Source organism: Cavia porcellus, unplaced genomic scaffold (assembly GCF_034190915.1).
Source record: "Cavia porcellus strain 051 isolate PalLab524CR breed Dunkin Hartley unplaced genomic scaffold, mCavPor4.1 scaffold_1, whole genome shotgun sequence".
Lineage (NCBI taxonomy): Eukaryota > Metazoa > Chordata > Mammalia > Rodentia > Caviidae > Cavia > Cavia porcellus.
This window is the reverse complement of record NW_026947484.1, coordinates 131,840,829-131,863,809: the sequence shown is the minus strand read 5'-3', so window position 1 is coordinate 131,863,809 and position 22,981 is coordinate 131,840,829. Positions and strand designations below refer to the sequence as shown.

Here is a 22,981-nt window from a genome sequence, read left to right as displayed (position 1 = left end):
TTTTGGGAGATATGGTCTGTTAAACTTAATTTAGAAGAAGTAAAAGGCATTTGGTGTCTGTAAGATGAGGGCCTGATGTTCTGGGTGAGATATCACTGCTGTGGCCAAAGGGAAGCTTAAATGGGAGAGATTATCTAGTGTTGGTGCTAAGGATAAAGCTCACAAGGCTATTGTGGAATACATGAACACTTACAGAAGAATATAGATATAAGAGGACTTTCACAGAGTAGAGTTGGAAAAATTCTCCTGTTGCCAGGTTGCTTACACAGGCCTCCTATTCAAAAAAAGTATATAAAGTTCAGGTCATTCCAAAGGTCACTGGGCAAAAGTCCAATTCCTCTGTGGCACAGAAGTCCTTTCCTGGAGGAATGCCAGAGGCTCAGAGATTCTTTTTATTCTCCAGTGTTTTTAGATGGAAACTTGCTTTATGCAACTTTATTTCTTGAGGATGTTTCTCCGAATATCTTTCATCACTGAAGATGCTGCAGTTGTTTTATAGATGATATGGATCTAAATCGGAGGAGATCCAGTGAGCTTCATTCCTGAGATATCAAAGATAAGCAAATACATATAAGACAAAATAAGCAGAGGAAGGTGCCAACCGAAATGACCAGACATAGAGAGCAGGCTGATTCAGTAGTCAGGACAAAAGAGAGACACTGTCACCAGGAACTTCCTTCTTACCTCTGCTTGGAGCTGTACTTCGCCGACATACATGGGTGCTGTAGACAGTAAGGAAGTGAGGAAGTAAGTGGTGGACTTCCCAACACAAACCTGGCTTCGAAATTTGATAAATTTGAGAGCAAGGAATAACAGATACACATTTTGCTTATCCACTGGATGTAGTTGATACACGTTTGCTATGAGAGCCAATTCTGTAAGAGCAATTGTGATTTTCAGTGAAGTGTATGTAGTCCTACTGTATTTTTTGTTTATTGAGGTGCTTGGGGTAAGCCCAGGACCTTACCCATGCTAAGGATGTGCTCCGCCAATGAGCTACACTTCCAACCCAAGAAGTGTATTTTTAGTGACTGATATCATCCTGATATGCTCAATTTGGGATCTAATCATTCTTTTTAAAATTTATGAAGATATATGAACTAACAAAGCAAATATATCTTAAATGCCTAAGTATTTAAGGAAAGTATTTAAAGAAAATGGTGGCCTGAATGTGGTGGTGCATGCCTGTAATCCTAGTGCTCATGAGGCTGAGGCAGGAGGGTTGTTGCAAGTTTGAGGCTAGCCTTGGCTACATAGTGAGTTCAAGGACAGCCTGGACTATATAGTGAGACCCTGTCTGAACCTCCTCCCCTCAAAAAAAGTAAAAACCAATTTTGGTAATTAAAGATGCAGGAGGAAATCTCCCTTGAATAAATGAGTACTAGTTAAAGTGAGTCAACAGAAAAAGATCATATATTTTTATTCTTGTTATCATAGACTCCATATATCTTATATTGCTAATTATATTGCTTTAATTTTCTTAAAATAGATATGTATCCCTTAGGCATAATAAAATAAGATTGTGTGTCTCCAAAACTTACCTTCTTCCTCTTTCTTTAAATGGTATGTCAAGAAAGGGAAGTCTGGTGATCTCCCTGGTACTAAGACAGTTTGTCCTAAGAAAATGTTGAAAATGCTGCTTGAAATTTTACCCTCACTGGATTTGGCTTTTCAAAAAGGGAAGTTTTGCCTTTAAAGATAAATACCGTATCATATATTATTATGTCACAATAACTGTTTCCATATCTGCCTGCATTGGGATGATGATTTGATGACAGGTTTCCTTCAGGTGCTCAGCAAGAGGTCCATTGAACACCTATGGAGAACTCATAGTTAAGCTTGGAGCTATTGGTTAATCCAGTGCAAAGTATTTGTTGGGCTCCTACACCCTGCTAGACATCAGAAAGCAAAACAAGAAGTATAGTGAGCATCCAGGTAACGAGATAAGCTATGAGCAAATAAGCATATATCAGTTTGAGCAGTGCTGTTCTAGATGTGAATGATTGGGAAGAAGTAAGGAAGCCATTATTCTGAGGTTGGGTGAAAAGAGCTCTACAGAGAGTAAGGGATACATGATCCTAGACCTTGACGGAGTCAGATGAAAATAATGGGGAAATAAACGAGTAGATGAAGTGGTTGCAGGAAAACTTGAACCAAGAGATAAATTTGAATTGGTGGATGATAGGAAGCAATTAACTATAGGCTAAGGAGCAGAAGGAAGGCATGAGTGTGAGTTGTTAAAGCAAAGTTAGACATAGCATGTTGGTGACAGAAGTTGGCCTCTGAGTAGACTTTGCAGCACCAGTCAAATGGAAAGTGACAAAGAGACTGGGTTGAGGGTATTAAGAAAAGGACTGGAGAAGAAAGGAAGGCACACAGCCTGTGCTTTGTACCTGAAGGAGGCAGGTGTCTGCTGAAAGAATGATTGACTACTTAAACCATTAATATGACTTGTTGATTACTGAAAAGGGGTGACTGTGAAATATAACTTTAAGGATTTGAACGTGAGTGACAACAAAGAAAGAAAAAGGTGTATTATTACAATGAAAAGGGTTGGGAGGCAGCAGAGATGAAGTGGATCCAAAGACAAATTGACTTGTTATTGTCAGCTCCCACAAGGTAGAATTTTGCTCCTTCTCTGAAATATAGGAGTTAGAATACAGTGATTTGTCAATGCATGTTAATAAGAATCTAATAATGGGGGCTGGGGATTTAGCTTAGTGGCATAAGCGCCTCTGCCTGGCAAGTGCAAGGTCGTGAGTTTGGTCCCTAGTACCACACACACACACACACACACACACACACACACACACACACGAATCTAATAATGCAAGTAAGTATGGGGAGACAAGGGCATAGTCTGGGCTTCTCTGATGTTCTAAGGTAGCTCATGTTGGGGATTCTTCTCAGTGTGCTTTTTTCTTTTAGCTTCTTTGGCCTCAGTTTCCTCATCTAAAGGATGGGGAAAGTGACCTATGGCTGACTTAACACCTTTCTTGTGTAAATAACTAGTGACTCTATTCTTTGACTGATATTTTTGGTCCTTCAAAAAAATTTAAAAAGAACAACTCTTCTGGCCTCCCTCCTCTCTAGTGGGAGGAGAAGACATGAATGTATGAGGCACAGAGAATCTAAGGGCCTTGTGAGCTGAAGGGCTGTGTCTCACTTGTTTGATCCCATTGCCATAAATGGAAGTGGTGTCTGGAGTGTTGTTTTTGCCATGTCTCCTGGACTTAAATGGAACTAAATTCTCTTGCAAAGATGGAGAGGAGAGCAAAGGGGAGGGGGTGTTGGGGTTGGGAGCTGGCTGCTAGTCTGTGTACTGAAGGTCCAAGTTCAAATTGCTTGCAAGAAAGCTTCGGTTCAATTTTTGTCCTCGCATAATGGGGCTGTTGTGTGTCCAGAGGCTGGGAGAAGGCAACTGGATTCCTAGAGCTCAATGGCCAGCATCTTTTTCATTCCTTTTTGATTCTCTCTGTGTTAGAGACAAATCTTACAGGACACATATATTTCTATTAGTTTCCCAGGCTGCAAACTCGAAGAAACAATCAGCACATCCACAAGTCCACACCCCTCATTAGCACGTAGCCTCAGTGAGTTGTTCAGCAAGTATGTGAATGGAGACTTTCAGTGAGATGAAAAGCAGTCAAACACTTTACCGTTCCTTAAACACTTACTCTGCCTATGATGACCATTTTAGGTGGGTGATTTCCTGGGCTACTGGTTTTTTGGGGCTGTGTTAACTTAATTTTGTAAAGTGTCCCTACTAGAATGTGTTGAATAAAGGCCCATCTGATTTCAAAAGTCCAGAGGGCTTTCTGTGCCTATTGCTTACAGGATCTAATCAGATGGTTCTTAAAATGCTTCCAACCCTCTTTTTGGGAACAATTTCTAAAGTGATAATTTTTTTTTCACTAAGCCTCTGAATGATAACTTTTTAAACATGAAATCTTTTTATACACAGTGAAGCTTATGCAAGTTATCACAAAGGGAAACTGAGGTTTAGAGGTGGGGATGTGTGGACGCCTTTAGATGTAATGATAATAGTTGGCATTTATTTGCTACTCTGTGCTAGATACTGTTAGAAGTACTTTATGAATTTAAATAACTTAATTCTCTATAAGGTAAATATTATTATCTTCATCAACTTAAAGGTAGGGAAACTGATCCTATATAGCTTAAGTAATAAAGCTGATACGTGATGGAGCCTGGTACTTATAGTCAGACACTGATCAAGATGCTCCTCTAACTTTCACAATTTCTTCCTCTTGATTTTCTGACGGTCATGGTATATTTTAATTCTGAATAGACCACTTTAGTATTCACTGGTATACTTCAAGTCCCAGGTGTGAATAGAAAGTAATGAGAGAGTAAATCAGGGTGAAGAGTAAAGGCAGAATTCAGGGCACCAAGTCCACACTTACATACACAGGCATATGCACACATTTAACACACAACTACATACACACATGTGTACAAGCCAGCCCACTAGCTATATTCACATCATTCATGTGCTTCCAGAGGCTCTTTTCTTGCTAGGTTATACATAGATCTTCCCTGAAGGATTAATTCTTCCCCATCCAGGTCGTGGGAAGGGGAAGGAAGGATGTGGCTTCCTTTTGAAGGGCCTGCCAGAAAGCATGTCTGGAGAGGAATACATCAAAATTGATCAATATGAATTGTAAGTGTAATCAGCAGCTCGCAGGTCACATAAAGAAAACACTCTTATCTTTTAGGAATTCAGTATTGATAAAAGCAAATGCTGATTCTTTTTTTTTAAATCACTAGTTGATGTTTACATATTGTCGTTTTACAAATAGTTGTTCAAGATACAAAAATGGAACATGTAAAGTGGGGATTCAAACAGTGAGATTTCAACCAGTTCTGTTCAACTGTCCAACAAAAACTAGAAATATGATTATCAATCCTATACACTTAAACATACATGCAGTTATCCATATCTTCAATTATATTGAGAGTGAACAAACCCAAGGAGTCTAATATCACTCTGAACAAAGAATAGTACTATTGCTGGGTTTCACATTATGACCCTCCAGGATCAGCACTGGGTACTTTAGTGTCTCTTTTTCTTCAAAGTATCTGTTCATTTCATCATGTGTCGTAAGATCAGTTCTCACAAACTGTTTATAGATTCTACACATGCATGAGTCTTAACATGTATTTCTATCCTTTCTATATTAGAGGGAGAAACAAAACAAAACAAGACAAAAAAACATATTCCTATAAACACAGGAAATCAAGAAAAACATGTAAGACCATTGTACAAAGAGCTACCATGGTTCCTGTGTTGTCTCTTGTTATCTCCAATAGAATTGGCTATATCATTGGACATAGTATAATTGAATATATCGGTATATAACAGTATTAATAAAAACAAAACTTTGTATATAGTATAGCACTTCAAAAACTGGCAGTTATCAAACCAGAATGTGTATCGTAGAATACTGTCATCTTCAGTGTAGTTGCCTATACTCTCAGACTTGATACTATCAATCATATCAGTTTTGAATAAAATCTTCTCTACCTCATTTCTGTTATGCTCTTTTTTTGCCATCAGTTGTCTGCTTATCTTCTTCATTCTGTTTTCTGCTCCATTCTCTGCCACTATTCCTGGAATCCTAGTACTTTTCTCTCTCTCTAGAATGCCCTGCACTATTCTCTGTAGAGTTGGATTGGTGGTTGCGAATTTCCCAAGTTCCTCTTTGTCTTGGAAGCATCTCGTTTCTCCATTAATTTCTAGAGACAGTTTAGCAGGGTATATCAATCTGGGCTGGAGGTTATTTTCTTTCAGGGCTTGGAATATTTCGCTCCAGGCTCTTCTTGATGGTTTGTGTTGAGAAGTCTGTCATTATTCTGATGGGCCTTCCTCTATAGGTGATCTGTTTCTTGTCTCTAATAGCTTTTAATATTCTGTTCTTATACTGAATTTCTGGGATATTGATTATTATATGCCTGGGTTTAGTTCTGTTTTGGTTGTAGGTGCTGGAGTTCTGTATGCCTCATATATCAGAATATCATTTCCTTTTCCTATGTTTGGGAAGTTTTCCTTAATTATTTCTGTGAATAACCTTTGTAGTTCCTTTGTTTGTACCCCAGCTTCTTCATTCACATTCTTTATTCTCAAGTTATAGATCCTCTTGTCATCTTCTAGCCTTTGTATTGTTACTGCTTGTTTCCTTGTTATTTTTAAAAAGTTTTCCCTTTCATACTCCCACATTGCAAAATTGTCCTCCAGTTTGTATAATCTATCCTTAGTTCCTTTCAAGCTGATTTGCTGTCTTTCCATAGAGTTTTTAATTTCCTGGTAATCCCTTTGAATCTTCTGGATCACCCCTTTTGACCAGGTTACCACAAATTCATGGCTGTCTGTCGATGTAGGCACCCTGCCAACTCAGCTTTCCATTTGGCTCACCAATCTCCAAACTCAATGTAACTGTGCCTCCAGTGAGTCCAAGTGGCAGGACCTCGGACAAGTTGGCAAGTCACTGTGGGACCTCGGCAAGTCATGGCAGGACCTCAGCAAGTTTCAGCCAGACCTCGGATGGTCAGCAAGTCACCTGCTGTAGCGGGAACACTGAACCTTTAGTTGTTCCAATAATAGCATGGGACTGTGTGTTTGGTTGGCTCTTCTCAATTTATTTTCTTCTTGGGACAAGAGAATTCATTTCCCTCTGTTTGGGGCTCCCCACTCTGTATTATGTTGAATTCTAAGTTGACTATCTCAGGGAGCCTCTGTAGCCAGTTGTTATCTATCCATAACCTTTGCTCCTCTCTCCGCAAACGCTGATTCTTTTGTATTGTCTCTCATACATGTCTACAACCCAAGACCCCAAGATCACATTTTGTGACACATTTTGTGATATGCTGTCATGTATACTGCAGTATCTTATATTCTAAATCTAAAAAGAACTCAGTTCTTACAACTATGCAATTGAATTTCATGTTGTCATTAAAATGAATGAAGATGTATTAACACTGAAACATACCTATGATATATTTATTAGGTGGCATACACTTATGGTATGCATGCTATGATTCAATTTATGTAACAAAGATAAAACGTATATCCATTCTGAGATCAATTATTCTGTTTTGAAGAGCAGGCTGCTTTAAAGCAGCAGTGGGTTTTCTATCTATGAAAAAGACAAACAGTGATCCTCTCTTTGCTGAGCATTATGGATAAACAAGGTTACCCAAAAAGCATACTAGCCTGTGAGGTCTGGATCAAGCTTCAGCTACCGAGACCTTGCTGGCCTGCTGATAGGCTTGTCTGAATTGGTCATATTCTGACAGATCCCAGTAGTTCGCTTGCCAGATCTGTTATCAGCTTCTTCCCTTTTGCCTTGAACTAGGCCAAGGTCTCCTGGAGAAGTACCATGCTGTTGTCTTTCATATCAAGGCCTTCATTGAATACAAAATGATCAGGCAATGCTAAACTCTGACTAGTGTAACTGACCAACCTTCACCTCTCCTTATCAGAGTCTCAAAGTGGAGGACACTGTTACAGGAAAGACTTAAGTCTCTGGAAAAGGTAGACTTGAAGGATGATTTGCCATGTCCAAAAAGAGCCATTCTCACTTAGACTACTTCAGAGAATTTTAATTTTCTGGATTACAGATGAACTTTCTGTAGATTTTCTTGGGCTCACAAGAATTTCATTTCAGACCATTTAATGTTTTCATTTTGATAAGAGATACCATCTTCACATCTCTTTCATGTGGCCACTCCTCCTTCTTCACATATCATTTTATAAATGGATGAGACAGAGAATCAGAAAAGTTAAGAGTCTTCCCCGGTGAATGGCCAGCTTTCCCATTGCTGGGACAAATTGTCTGACATACACAGCTCAAAGAAGGATATAGTTTATTTGGCTCATGGTTTCAGAGGTTTCAGTCCATGGCTGGCTAGTTCTATTTCTGGGGGTCTGAAGTAAGACAGAACATCTTGGTGGAAGAGCAAAGCTGCTTACTTGGTGGTGGTCAGGAAGCTGAGAGGAGCACAAGAGCGAAAGAATAAGGGATTGTGGATCAGATATCATACCTGAAATCACACTCCCAATACTCAATTCCTCCAAGTGAGCCTCACCTCCAAATACCCTATTCAGCTATGAACTCATCAGTAGGTTAGCCCATTAATGGGGTTAGTACCATCAAAATCTCTCCGGAATATTTCTCTCTTTTTCCTGTCCAGGGGATTAAACTCAGAGATTCAGTACACTGAGCTATATTCCCAGACCTTATTTTATTATTTTTTAAATTTTGAGTTAGAGTGTCACTAAGTTACCTAGGTGGGACTTGAACTTGAAATCCTCCTGACTCAGCCTCCCTAACTGCTGGGGTTACAGGCATGCACTATCATGTCCAGCTCCAGAAGTCTCTTAATCAAGTCAAGTTGACAGTCAAGATTAACCTTCAAATCTCCAGCCCATCCATTTGTAGCAGAGGAAGATAAACTCAAGTTCAACTCCAAACTTGATAAATTTCTACATTATGCTAGATTATTTTTTCAAATGCAAATGCAAATGTAATGTATTGTCTAACAAGGTAGCTTTCTAATAAACAGATGATCAGCGCTGAAACATGCTGAGAGTTGTATCTTGTAAGACTCAGTAGCTGTACTAAACTCACACCAGGTGTGAGTGGGAAGTTTCATTTACTCAGCTACTAAATGAGTAACATTTGGAAGTTAATTGAGTATGCTATGAGGTCCTAGGAAAGTGTTGCTATATCCCCAAAATTCCTCATTTATGCCTAGGATATAAGTCTAGCACTAAAAAGGATTTTCTCTGATTGTGTTCAGAGGTCTGTGAAATAAACTAAGCAGATCCATTCCTCTCTCCCACTCTGAAGCCCATGGCTGGCTCTCTCTGCTCTCATTCCCCAGAGAAGGCTAGGATACTATCAGAGCTTTTGGCTCAGGTCTTGAAGATAGTCAAGTCGGTCTTGACTATCAGTCAGGGCTGATGGATATCTGAGAATCGTTTCTCTGCTGATCCTATCTTCTCACAGTAAAGCTGATCTGTGCAGTTTGTAAGGGCTCAATTCCTCATTGTCTTTTGTACATGATTTTAAATATTTAAGATACTTGAATTCAAGTGAAGTATTTGTATAAATTAGAGTCCTCTAAAAAGACAAATTAAGATTCTTTTTGTTAATTTTAAAGAGAATAAAACAAAAAAAAAAAAAACAGAACAAAGCAAATCAGAGCAAAACAATGCAAGTAACACAGGATTTCAAGACAAGATAACAGGAAATCACCCGTGGCTACCACAATGTCTCCTGTTCTCCCCGAAATAGTTATCCATGTCTTTACACACCATGAATTCAACCAAAACAAAATAGTATAAAACCAATCAAAGCAAATTAATGAAAGCAATACAAGCCTTCAAAACCAGACAACCGGAAAATCAACAATGGCTACCATAATATCTCTTGTTCTCTTCAAAATAGCTGTCCATGTCTTCACACATATTGAAAGCAAATAATAGAAAACAGACTGAAACCAATCAAAACAAAGAATAAAAGCATTATTGGACTTCAAAACAAGATGATAGAAAATCAACAATGGCTACCGTAATGTCTTATTTTCTTCAAAGCAGCTATTCATACCTTCAAATCAATTTTTGTAAATTCTAGGCATGTGTAAGTCTGTACATGTACATCTATCCTTTCTGTATTATAGGGAAAAACAAAGCAAAATAAAATACAAGAAAAACAGGAAACAAAAGAGACAAATATATAACAGTAACAAAGAGCCCAAAACAATAATTAGGCCTTCAAAACAAAGTTGTAGGAACATAACTAAGGTTGTTGTTTTACATAGTTACCTTCAAAAGAGTTACTCAGATTACCAGATGTATGTATGCAAAATTGAACTAATCTTGTGAATGTTAACTGTCTTATTCCAAAAACTAATAGAATTAGTAGCACAATCATCTTAACTATCTTAGGTGTATATATACACACACTTATATCTTTTTTCTTTTCCCTTCTTTCTTTTCTCTATTTCCCTATCTGAGTTATTTTTCCCCTTTGAGCAGTTTCTTACCATTTCACAATGTTCACTGTAGATTTTGTATCTTACTTACTCTTTTGGTTTCTTGTGATTTTTTTTGGTCTTTTTTTCCCCTTTTTATCGGTACTGGGGATCGAACTCACGACTGCCTGCTTGCAAGGCAGGCGCTTATGCTGCTGAGCTAAATCCCCAGCCCCACTCTTTTGGTTTCTTATACTAGGAAACAATACAGTATTTAACCATGTGTGTTTGTTTGATTTATTTCACTTATGAGTATGGTCTCCTGTTGCATCTATTTGCCTATAAAAGCCTCGATGTGATCATTCTTTACAGCTGAGTAGTACTCCATTGCATAAAAATACCACATCTTTTTTATCCATTCCTCAGTTGATGAGCATTTAGGTTGTTTCAAAGATTTGGCTATTACAAATGGTGATGTTATAAACATGGGTGCACATATATCACTGTGGTATGATGTTTTCATTTCTTCTGAGAATATGCCCAGAATTGGAACAGCTGGGTCAAATTAGACTTCTAATTCCAGCTTTTTGAAAAACCTCCAGACTGATTTCCACAGTGGTTGCACCAGTCTACACTCCCACCAACAGTGCAGGAGAGTTCCTTTTTCCCCAGCCTCTCCAGAATTTGTTATTGATGGTTTCCTTGATGCTGGCCATTCTTTCTGGAGTGAGGTGGAACCTCAATGTTGTTTTAATTTGCATTTTTCTAATGACCAATGATAAAATTAGGATTCTTTAAAAGAGATGGTTTTCTAAATCTGGTTGCACCTTTGCATGGATGAATGTTTATTACTCAGAGAAATGTGTCATTAAAGACAGTGTTGTTCACACTCCTCCCCAACCCAAATAAAAATACATTTTAGACTTTTAATTTTGACTAAGATGAAGTAAGAGGAATGATATTTACTTTCCTATGTGGAACAAATAATAGATTGGATGAAATGTAGGAAACAACAATTTTGTAACACTAACTTTATCAGTCAGTGCATGAAAGTGACCCCTGAGAGAGGAAAAACAGATGGCGTAGGCCCTACAAGTAGCCCAGCCTACTTCTGGGGGAGACATTCCCATTATAGTGCAAGGAGGAGAAAGCCAGGGAGAAATTACTAGTTGAGGACATGCACACGGGGGTCTAGAGAGGACAACAGAGCTACAGTTTGCATAACACATCCATACCAGAGCAAGCTGGGTTTTGATGTATCCAGAGAAAGCTGTGGGAACCTGAACAGGCTCTTTCTGAAGTTTTCAACTAAGTGCTAGTCAGCTTACATTTGTGAGGAAACTACCTGGAGCTTAGGAAAAAATTACCAAAAAGTACCAAATCATTCATGTCCCTTGATGCCCCCAACCAGACTGAAACCATTCCTAATTATTGGGATTTGGGGCAGAGTATTTAGAAAGCTACTGCCTAAATTGTAGGACAAAATTGACCTTGTACTATGGGTAGCACTAGCTTCACCTAAAAATTTAAAAACAAACCTAGAAAGGATGAAACCATCTCTAAGTAAGTAACTTAACTGTGCTATAGAATAAAACTAAAAAATATTTATGGAAATAAAAGTTATCTAGTGCCAGCAAGGTAACTTAGCTACTTTTACTTAACTCATAAGTTAAAGGAGAAAAGGTTTATTTAGTGTCCAGTTTGTAGGGTTTCAATTTGTAATATCCAGCCCCAAGGCAGGTTGGATGGCAGACAGGCATTACAGAGGTGACACAGATTATAGCAAGCAGAAGGTAGCCAAGCAAGCAAGGGACCTTAATAGCTTCTTTCTTCCCCTTTTATACTCTTGGCCACTGGAATAAGGACAGTGCCAAACCAATCAAGGGGCTTGTTTAGTAATTATACACCCTTAATCCTAGACTCACACACTCTAGATTTGGCCACCTCTGAAAATATCCCACCTATTACTGAATGAGGCCTGGCAGGGGTGAGGAGCATCCAGACACAAGCCATAACACAAGGTAAAATTCATAAGGCCTGGAATCCATTCAGAAAACTACCTGGAATGTACAGAAGTAAGACTATGACTAATAATGAGTAAGATCAAAAGAAACAGCTGGTCATAATAGCTCATGTCTATAAATCCCATTACTCAGGACATGGAGGCAGGAGGATCACCAAGAGTTCTAACAGTCTGGGCTACTTAGTGAGTTCATGGCCAGTGTCAACCACACAGTGAATTCCTGTCTCAAAAACAAAGGCAAAAACAAAAACAAAAACCCAAAATAAAAACAAGAGAGACTTGGAAACTAAATTTTTGATAAAATTATTTGACAAAATTTAAATAAAAGTTTCAGTGTATCCCATGTGTTCTAGATGACAAAGAATGAGTGTTGTAAATAGAGATGAGAAAGATAGAAACAAAAACTACCCTAACAGAATCCTGGAGATAAAAATTACAATATCAGAAATAACAACAAAAAATACACTCAGTGAGATTAACAGCAGTTAGATGCCACATAACAGAAATAACAAAAGATTAATAAAGGAAGACAGCATAGAAATAGTATCAAGTGAAACATAAGGAAAAGAACATTTCAAAATATGAAAACATATCAATAAACTGTGGTCCAATCTCCATCAGCCTAATATACATGTAAATAGAGTCCCTGAATGACAGGAAAAAGAATCGACAGCAAAAATGTTATAAAGCATACCAGCTGAGAAGTTTCCAAATTTAATTCCTAATGTAAATTTCTAATCATAAGAAGCTTGATAAGCTTCATAACAAAAATATTCTCTACACATGAATAATCATACCAAGAAACATCATATCCGAATTGCTCAAAAGCAGAGCTAAAGATGAAATCTGAAAAATCTTCAGAAAAAAAGACATATTAATGTAAAGGAATAAAGACAAAAATGGCAGAAAGCAGCATATAAGAAAAAAAAAGCCATAAACTGGAAGGATATTTAAAACATTGACAGAAAAAAAAATCTGTCAAAAACTGTCTTAGTTTTTTTTTTTTTGTGGTGCTATAACAAAATGCCCAAGACAGAGTGACTTGTGGAGAACAGAGATTTATTTCTTACAGTTCTGGAGGCTGAGGTGTCCAAGGCCAGGGGCTTGTTGCACCTGGTGAGAGCCTCCTTGGTGTAGTATCCCCAGGTGGAAAGCAGAAGGGCTAAGAGCACATGCATGAGGGAGGAAGGGATGGGATCTCATCCTCTCATCAGGGACCCTCCTGCAGTCATGGAATGAAGTCATTCATGTGGGACCTCTCATGACCCAATAACCTCCTAAAGATCCCCTTCTCAATATTGTTGTATTGAAGATTAAACTTCTGATCTTAGAGAACACGTTTAAACAAGAGTAGAAATATCTTTTAAAACATGACTTTTTTAGTCATTTCAAAAATGACGTTTTCTAGGGAAATGAAAACTGAAGGACTTAGTTACCAGCAGGTCTGTAAGACGAATGTTAAAATTATATGTATGAGGCCTTGGGTTAAATTTCCAGTGGGGCAAGGGCAGGGGGACGAAAGAGAAAGAAAAAAGAAATATTAAAGCTAAACTGAGGGTAGACTTCATGGTACAGCACTTGCCTAGCATGTGCAAAGCCCTGTGTTTAATCTTAAGCATTACAAAAGAAGAAACATAGAAATGTTAAAGGAAATTGTATAGGCAGAAGAGGAAAACAATACCAGATCTATAGAAAGCAGTAAAAAGTACTGGAAATAGTCAATATATAAATAAATATAAAAGATAATTTCATTATTAAAAAGATTCTTTAAAATATTTGACAATGAGAAACAAAAATAATAATATATTGAAAGATTTATAACATAAGTAAGTAAAATGTACAGCAAAAGCATAAATATCAAGGAGAAGAGGATGAAGATAAACTGTTTTAAGGGTCTTATAGTATATATTAAATGGTATTGTATTAGTTGAGGATAGTCTGTGTAGTATAACCGTTTTATTATATAATAGAAAAATCAAACAGTTACAGCTAATTAGCTAACCAAAGAGAGAAAATGTAATCACTAAAAGTATTTAATTACAGGAACAACGCATGAATTTCATCTGTCACTGCTCCTTTTTGGGGGCAATCCTGAAAATTCTAGCTATTATAAGATACAAAAAAGGAATAAAAGGAATACAGATTAAGAGGAAGTTGTAAAATTTTCCTGGATGACATAATTGCCTGTAGAAAACCACAAAGAATCAATAAAAATGTTCCTGGAGTTGATAATTTTAGCTAAGTTGTGGATGCAAGGTTAAAACTGCTAAAGTAAATTGCTTTATTATACTGTCATTGGATATTTGGATTATCAAATTAAGATATATTAGCATTTACATTAGCATCTGCTCTAACAACATATTTACAAGGTCTATGTGAGAAAAATCACAAAACTCAGACAAAAGAAGTAAAAAGAACTAGACCTGGGAATGTGGTTCAGTTGTAGAGAGTTGCCTGTCATGTGCAAGGTCATGGGCTTCATATCCAACAGTGGGGGAAAAATTATTAAATAAATGGAAAGACATTCCATGGGCATGAATAAGACTCAATAGTATTAGGATGTTATTTATTCCTAATTTGATCTACAAATTCAACACAATTTCAGAGAAAAAATTCAGAAGTTACCTAAGTGTGGTCATGCATTACTGTAATCTTAGTGCTCAGGAGGCTAAGGCAGGAGGATCACTGAAATTTCAAGGCCAGACTGGACTACAAAGAGTTCAAACCCAGCGTGAACTATATAGCAAGGTCCTGTTTCAAAAGACCAAAACCAAATTTAAAGCCAAACAAAACACCTAAAACAGAAATTATTTTGTGGATACTAATGCACTGACTCTAAAGTCTTTCCTGAGCAGTGAAAGGCTCTTTAACAGCCAATACAATACTGAAAGAGAACAACAAAATCAGAGGACTAACACTACCCAACTTTAAGACTTCCTATAAAGTTACAATAATCAAGACAGTGTGGAGTTGGTGAAATAGTAGACAAATATATAAATGGAATAGAAGATAGAGTCCCGAAATAGATATGGTCAAGTGACTTTTGACAAAGGAGCAAGGGCAATACAATAGAGAGAAAAGTATCTTTTCAGCAAACGGTGATGAGAAATTGGGTATCCACATAAAACAAAAAACAAACAAACAAAACAAAGCTAGCAAGAATCTAGACCCAGACATTATAACCTTTACAAAAACTAACTCAAAATTAATCACAGAGTGAAAAGTAAAATGCAAAACCATAAAACTCTTAGAAAACAACAAGAGAAAATCTAGAGGACCTTGGGATATGGCAACATTTTAGATGCAACAAGAAACGCACCATCCATGATCCATGAAAGAAATGATTGATATTCTGCATTTCATTAAAATACAGAACTCCTGTCTGACCGCCCCCAAAAACAACCAATGTTAAGAGAATTGGAGACAAGCCATAGAATAGGAGAAAACTTTTGCAAAAGACATATCTGATAAGGTTCTTTGTTTGTTTGTTTGAAGCAGGGTCTCACTATGTATTTCAGACTGGCCTCAAACTCATGGTAATCCTCCATCTTCAGCAAATACTGGTAGTACAGAGTGTGCCACCATGCCTGGCTTGATAATATTCTGTTACACAAAAATGTTTAAAGCATTCTTAAAATTTAGTATTAACAAAATGAACAACCCAGTTAAAAAGTGAACAGAAGACCTGAACAGATACCTCACCAAAGAAGATATTACGATATTAAATAAATATATATCAAAAGAAGCTGTACCTTGTATATCATTAGAGAATTAAAAATTAAAAGAATGAGATACCAGTAGACAGCTATTACATTGATCAAAATCTAAGATATCAATCAAATTCTTGTGAAGATGTAGATTAACTAAAACCAATTCATTACTAATGGGAATTTCTTTCAAAAGTAAATGTACTCTTACACTATCCAGCAACCACACACTCTTTGGTATTTTCTCAAATGAGTTTGAAAGCATGGCTCCACAGAAGAATCTGAACAGGGATGTTCATAGCATCTTCATTCATAACTGTCAAAATTTGGAAGTAACCAAGATGGCCTTTAGCATGTGACTAAATAAACTGTAATACATTCAGACAGTGGAATATCATTCAGCACCACAATGAATGAGCTATTAGCTACGAAAAGACATGAGAAAATTTAAATGCATGTTAGCACAAGAAGCAGATCTGAAAAGACTACATAAACTCCTTATGTGTTTGTAATGAGGCTGAAATAAGCAAACTTACTGCACTGCCAATCATATGAAAGTACACCACATATGATTACATACAGTACGTAGTATTTGATGATGATGATGAATGACTGTTACTGGTCTATGTGTTTACTGTACTATATATTTTAACTTTTTTTTTTTGTCTTTTTCCTTTTTATAGGTACCGGGGAATGAACACACGACTGCCTGCTTGCAAGGCAGGCACTTATGCTGCTGAGCTAAATCCTCAGCCCCTATATTTTAACATTTTTAAGAGTGTACTTCTACTTAGTATAAAGCGTTCACTGTAAACTGGTGTGCCACATTATGGTGATAGCAGCCTCATACCTCTGGTTTCCTGCATCTCCTGATCACATCAAGAAGCCATGAGGAGTGATTGACCTATATGCCATCTAGATCTGTGTACGTGCACTCTCTGGTGTTCACACGATGAGGATGAAATTACCTTACCAATCCCTTATGTTAATTGGAATGTGATTGTATAGTGCAAATTAAATGAGCCACTACTACCTAATCTTTGCAAAGCCTAAGATGAAAGCACTTGACCATTTTAAGCATGGTGAAGATTTATCTAGAGGAACTGGGACTCTCATTCATTATCAATAAGAATGTAAAATGTCATTTTACAGTAAGATTTGCAGTTTCTTACGTTAAATAGACAGCTAATATGATCTGGTCATTCCATAACTAGTTATTTACCTAAGAAAATGTATGTCCATATATGGACTTGTACATAAATGTTTATGACAGCTTTATCTGTAACAGTCCCAAAGTAAAAATAGTCCAGTTTGAGCGATGCATGGTGGCACATGTCTGTAATTCCATCACTAGGAGGCTGAGGCAGGAGGATTATTATGAATTCAAGGCCAGCCTGGCCTATACAATGAGTTCAAGACCAGATTGGACTACATAGGAAGACCCTATCATGAAAAAAAAAAAGAAAAAAGAAAGAAAGAAAATAGCCAAAAATAAAAAAAAATAGAAATACCCAGCTGACCATCAGCAGATTAATGCATAAGCAAATTGTGATAGGTTGATATGATGGATTCCTGTTCCATAATAACACTGCATGATGAAATCACACAATAATATGGATGAATCTCACAATCAGGTTGAGTGAAAGAAACCAAATGCAAAAGGGTACGTATTCACTGTATGTCCCATTTATATAAGTTTCTAGGAAGCCCGAACTACAGTGAAAGATAAGCAGTTAGGGGAAGAAATGGGTAAAGGATGGAGAGAGAGATTACAAAGCGGTATGTGGAAACTTTGGGGAGCCATGGGCATGTTTATTATGTTCATTGTTTAATGATTTCACACACATATAGATCACATTGGATACTTTAAATATGTGCAGTTTATTGCATGTTAATTTTACTTCAATAAAGATATAAAACTAGAGGAATATATTTTAGATTGCTAGCCAACAACCAAAACACACACCACAACAAAAATACCCTTACTCTGTGTAAAGTAATCTGACATATCCATTTTATTCTATTTCTTTAATTGAAATTATACTTCAGTCATGATCAACTAGTTTGATTTCATAATTCACTCCTGTGTTGATACTTACACTTTGAAAACACTATTTTGTTATTGTTATTATTATTATTATTTTAAGACAGTGTTGCTATGAAGTCTAGACTGACCTTGAACTCACTGTGTGGCCAGGCTGGGCTTGGACTCATTGCTATTCTCCTGCCTCCACCTCCTGAGTGCTGGGATTACAGGTGTGTTCTGCCATGCCTAGTTTTGAAAACACTATTTTAAACACTATTGAAAAATGAACCCAAAACAGTCTCTTAGTTACACTGAAAAGTCACTCAGAGGAAATTTCTGTATCATTACCATTGAAGTTTATCTTCTCTTCTGTTTACAAAGTTGAGCAATATGGAACCCTAACATACTCTGAGGTCCTAATCTTTCAGATTCTTATATTGGAGACAGACTTCTTCCATTCCCTTGTCACCATCTTTCTGCTGATTTGTTTGCAAGATTTTTCATTTTATTTCACAGTGAAAATTATTTATTCTGTGATGACTTGAGTCAGGAGAAATATTTTGCAGGGCTTTGGAGGACCTGGGATGGCAGCTGACTACTGACTGCTGATTGCCCAGTTGTTAAGGTTGCCAAGGCCTTTGGACTTTACTAACCTGGGAACAGCTGCTACTAGCTGCTGTTTCACAAAGGAAAACAAGCCGGTTCTGGTAGACAACCCACTTTTTTTCCAGTTTCCTTGAGAATTTATTTTCAAATTTGTTTATGCATTGAGGAATGGATGGAAAAGAGAACCTTCTTAAAAGATTTTATTGGTACCTATTTGCATATATATTATATATATATATATGCAAACAGAAATAGAAAACTCATATATATATATGTACTATATACATATATAATGATTACATTCATTGTAGGGATTTGGTACATGTATATAACCATGAGAAGGGATCCTATTTGTTAATGTACAGTATAATATCTGGATGACTGTGTCTGTGTACAGCTGGACCCAGCAAAGAGGAGAAATAAATCATGTACCTAGAGAAGGAAATAGAGACCAAATATAAAGACAAATAAAGACTAAAGAAACCTAGCTTTGGTATAGTCTCAATCTGCTATGCATTAGTGCTCCTATATGCAATTGGATACTATGTGCCTAGTGGTCTCTTAAATTATACATCTCTCCATATCAAGGAAGTGATGTAATTTGCAAATTAGGTCCATTTTATGTCCATAAAGATTTTAATAAATTAATCTGGAGCCAAAAGGTGATGACATTTAGGCAGAAGTTTGAGCTGTGATTTCTGCCTTGGTTCTTTTCAACAGTGGCTGAAGTCAATCAGCTGAGTAGTCACCCTGTGTTTCCAAGGCTTGCTTAGCCCTCACCATGATTCTGGAGGAACCTGGGAAGTAGATGCTCAAGTCAAGCCTCCTGGCACACTCAGGGACACAGGGTTGTAAACAAGAGCTTAAACCCTTAGGTTACAGTTGATTTAGCTCCAAAATCTTTACATCTAGATTGTGCTCTGATAAGTAGCAGCTGGGTGTTGTAAATTCAGAAGCTGAACAGTTTTGCAGAAAGAAAATCAGAAGGAACAAATAGATTTCAGGATGGAGTTCACACCTTTATTTAGGAACTAAGTGAGTCATATAAGTTTTTGGGCCTTGATATTAGGAGAAACCTTAGTTTAGATTCTGGTTTTGCTGCCTTCAAGAATTTAGAAAAGTTGCTTGACTTCTCTTAAGCTTAGACTCTTGTTTAGAACTGGAGTTGAGAAACCCTGACTTAGACATAAACTTCATTTCAGTGTGGTAAATTGTAGGCCAGATTCTGGAAAATCAAGAATCAAAACACATCTGCACTGAAGTTAGAAAAAATCCCTAATGGTACCTGAAGTGTGTTACCATAGGTCTAGCCAAGTAGCTAAAAGTGATGGCTTTGGAGCCAGCCTCTCTTGGTCCAAATCCTGGTTCTACCATTTTACTACCTATGTGTCCTTGGTCAAGTCACTTAACCTCACCCAATTTATCTATAAAATGGGTGCAATAATGATACCTGCATTATAGGAAGGTTTCAAGACACACAAAGGGCTGGTCAGCACAGTATGGCAATGGTCAAATAATCCTTGCTGGTAACACAAAGGGAGTAGTTTTAGAGTGAATGCTGAGTAAGATTCTGGCTTCAACAAGAAGTCTGAAGTTTTTGATGTAGACTTTGAAGGAGAACACAAGCCAAACAGAAATAGAAAACTCATGATGCAACAGAAAGTGCATCAGCCCACTGAGGACCCATTATGAGCTTCCAGGAAAGGTGTTTATAAATATCATCTTCTTGCCTTTCCCCCATCTCTTTGAGGTGGTTTTTACTGACCAATTTCAGTCTCACTTTACAGATGTGGCAGTTGGCTCACGAAAATTAAAGTAACTTGCTCTAACTCAAACATCCACTAGGTGACAGCTGGAGTTTTGGATCCTGGCAGAACTCCAGCCTGTGTTTTTATGGGCTGGAATTCAGAAACACTGCTCCGAGAAAATTCCCAGAATATAAAACATTCAACTAGCTGGGAGTTTGCTATATCTAAGGAAAGGACAACAGTTTTAAAGGCAGGCCTCTCTCTTTCTTGGCTGGGACAAATGACCTGGGTTATGTGCAAATGAGTCCAGGGGAGCAGAATCCTGCCGACAGGAGCCATCCTTACTATCTTCAATGACAATTGCTACTTTCAGTGAGGTCATCCTGCAGTGCCAGGACGGCATAAAATCACTCACAGAGAATAATTCTTCGTAGGTGGCCTACGAGAAGACATATGAGCTGTTGGTTTACTCAGTGTTGTGAGTCAAGATCTCACCAAGAGGAGAGATTATCTAGAAGTTTTTTGAGACACCTCTCCTCCCACCAAATGTTTCATGAGATATATGTGTGTGATAAAATAGGACCACAAGATCATAAGATTTTGGGTCTAAGGAGCCAGCAGAAGCAGGAAAAGATTCTAGTGCATGGTTATCGGGACTTGGCCAACATCCTCAACTGCCTGCATGAGGGGTGTGGTACAAAGATGAAATAAGAAACAAAGACAAATTTAATAATGCATGGCAGGGGGACAGGGAGGTCAATGCCTCAGGACAGGCAGAGACAAAGACATCCCGAGACAGCCACTACTTATTAGTGTGTACAATTATCTGAGGGATTATCAGATGACCCAGAGGGTAGTGATGACTTTATGCTAATGAAGATCTCTATGTTGATGAAGACAGTGGGGAGAGATAGTAGGTTAAAAAGGAGTTTGTTCTTTTCCAAGGTGAATCCCTATTTTTATTACTACTGGGTTCTCAAGGAACCAGAGTGTCTTTAGTTGGTGCTGCAGTCTTGATATGGGGCAGCACAATGTCACAGGACCATCGAGTCCTGAACTGTGACAGGAGGCACGCAGAATTATGTTCCTATATCCCACAGCCAGCCTGCATGGCAAGACACTAGGCCTCAGGCAAGCCCTGACTGCAATTCTCCCAACAATTATATAGAATGATTCTCAACAGATGGGGCCTCCTACCCCCCAAAAAACTAGCTTTGTTAGATAAAAGTGAGAATGTTGCTGGAATCAAAGGCCTGAATTCATCTCAAGACCAGCAGTATGAAAAGGTTGCACCATCAGCCCTCAGGCCTAGGGCTGTGAAACAAGTTACTACATATATTTCTGGTTTTCTTGAGGTTCCAAACCCTTCATGCTATCCGGCATTGGAAGGCATCATGCACTGCTTAGATGGACCTTATCAGTTGCCTGCCCTCCCTCCCTCAAGCTAGGACTTCTTCAGACCTCAGCTTTGCTACTCACTGTACAAAATAATGGATTTGGAGGACAGGACCCCAGGCTACACTCACCCAGTAGCAGCTGAGAAGGACCACAGAGCAGGCCACAAGGCCTGAGAGGCACAGTATGCTCTGTGTGTTGTGTAGAAGGCTTTGTTTTTCCTGGGCAGAAATGCTCTCACAAGTTCACTAACCTGGTTGTTTAAATATAGGAGAGGAAACAGATGCTGGCTGGAGAGGAAGTCCCTGAGACAAGTAGGGCAGTGGCTTGCCCAGGCTGATAAGAGCCAGGGGTGGGCTCCAGGTTTAACCTCTGCTGATTTGCTTTGAGGCCTTTCTTATGTGGACATGAGCCATTACCATCATAACTTGGCTCCTTAGCAAGCTCCTCCCCCTGGCTGACATAGAGGGGGTTATTTTTAAGTTGATATTTGTGACTTCCGTTTGGCTTACCTCCTACTCCCCTGTCTCAAATACCCTGAACAGGCCTCCAACTCCAGCAGAGCAGCAGCTGGCTGGCCCTGGGAAAGGAAGACTGCTTGTACATGTGCAGTGGCATGGCTGAGGAGGGGGCCAAGGACACTGTCCTGGCAGGCAAAGCACAGGCTTCACTGATCTCTTGATAGGACTGAGTAGAGGTTCTCACTTGGGCTCAAGTCCTGGCTCAGTGTGGGGAGGCAGCCAGCTCTGTCACTCAGGAATTGACCCAACCTGAGGCATCCAGATAAATGGTAGGAACGCCATTGTTGGCATTGCCCAGTGAACCCTCCAGGGAACTTTACTTTCTGAGACCAAGCTGTGCTGACCTTGTCCCTCTAGTTTTGCAGTTCCGGGAGAGCATGTCCGGCTGGGTGTACTAGCAGCATCCTCAAATTGTATTGTGGATGAATCATAGCCACAGTCCTACCCACTCCACCCACCACAGTAGAGCAGGGGAGATGGACTGACGCCACTGTGACTCCCAGCAGCTGCCCTACCCACAAATTCTGGCTCAAAAGCTTCCTCAGAACTCCTGTAGCTATGTCTAGTTCCCTCCAGTTCCCAGCTCACAGAGGAGCATCCCAAAATCTATCTGGAAGAACCAGTGCCCATAACCTCTGGCACAAGGGACAGTTTTAGCTCCTGGTAGGGACCTCTTTCTTTGTCACATTGGAAGGACACCAACAGAGTCCACATTTCCACCAAGAAACGTGAGACCCCGATTTTTCTCTCAATCTTTCTTTGGGTTATTAAACACCCAAAGCCCTACAGAATGCTGCTTAGGAACCTGATGCTTCCTCTCAAAAGTATAAGAAAGCAGGCTGTGCTTTTAGCAGGTGGGAGTCCTGGTTGAGTGACTTCTGTGAGACCAGGCAGACCAAGATTCAGACTGATTTCCCTCCATAGTAACCATCCAAGAGATGCTCAGAGGATTCTTTCCA

At 38.5% G+C, this 22,981-nt stretch overlaps 1 long non-coding RNA gene across 2 annotated transcripts; it reads right to left on the bottom strand.

Moving 5' to 3' along the window:
- LOC134477534 (uncharacterized) lies at positions 1-21,755 on the bottom strand. Of its 2 annotated transcripts, none has more exons than XR_010049556.1 (2): positions 21,633-21,755; positions 1-542 (listed from the first exon to the last, which is right to left on the bottom strand). It is a non-coding gene; the product is annotated as an uncharacterized LOC134477534 (long non-coding RNA). The 2 variants fall into 2 exon arrangements; XR_010049555.1 differs by lacking the exon at positions 1-542 and adding an exon at positions 4,740-8,008 and having other exon boundaries at positions 21,633-21,750.
- Between the last annotated feature and the right edge of the window lie 1,226 nt (positions 21,756-22,981).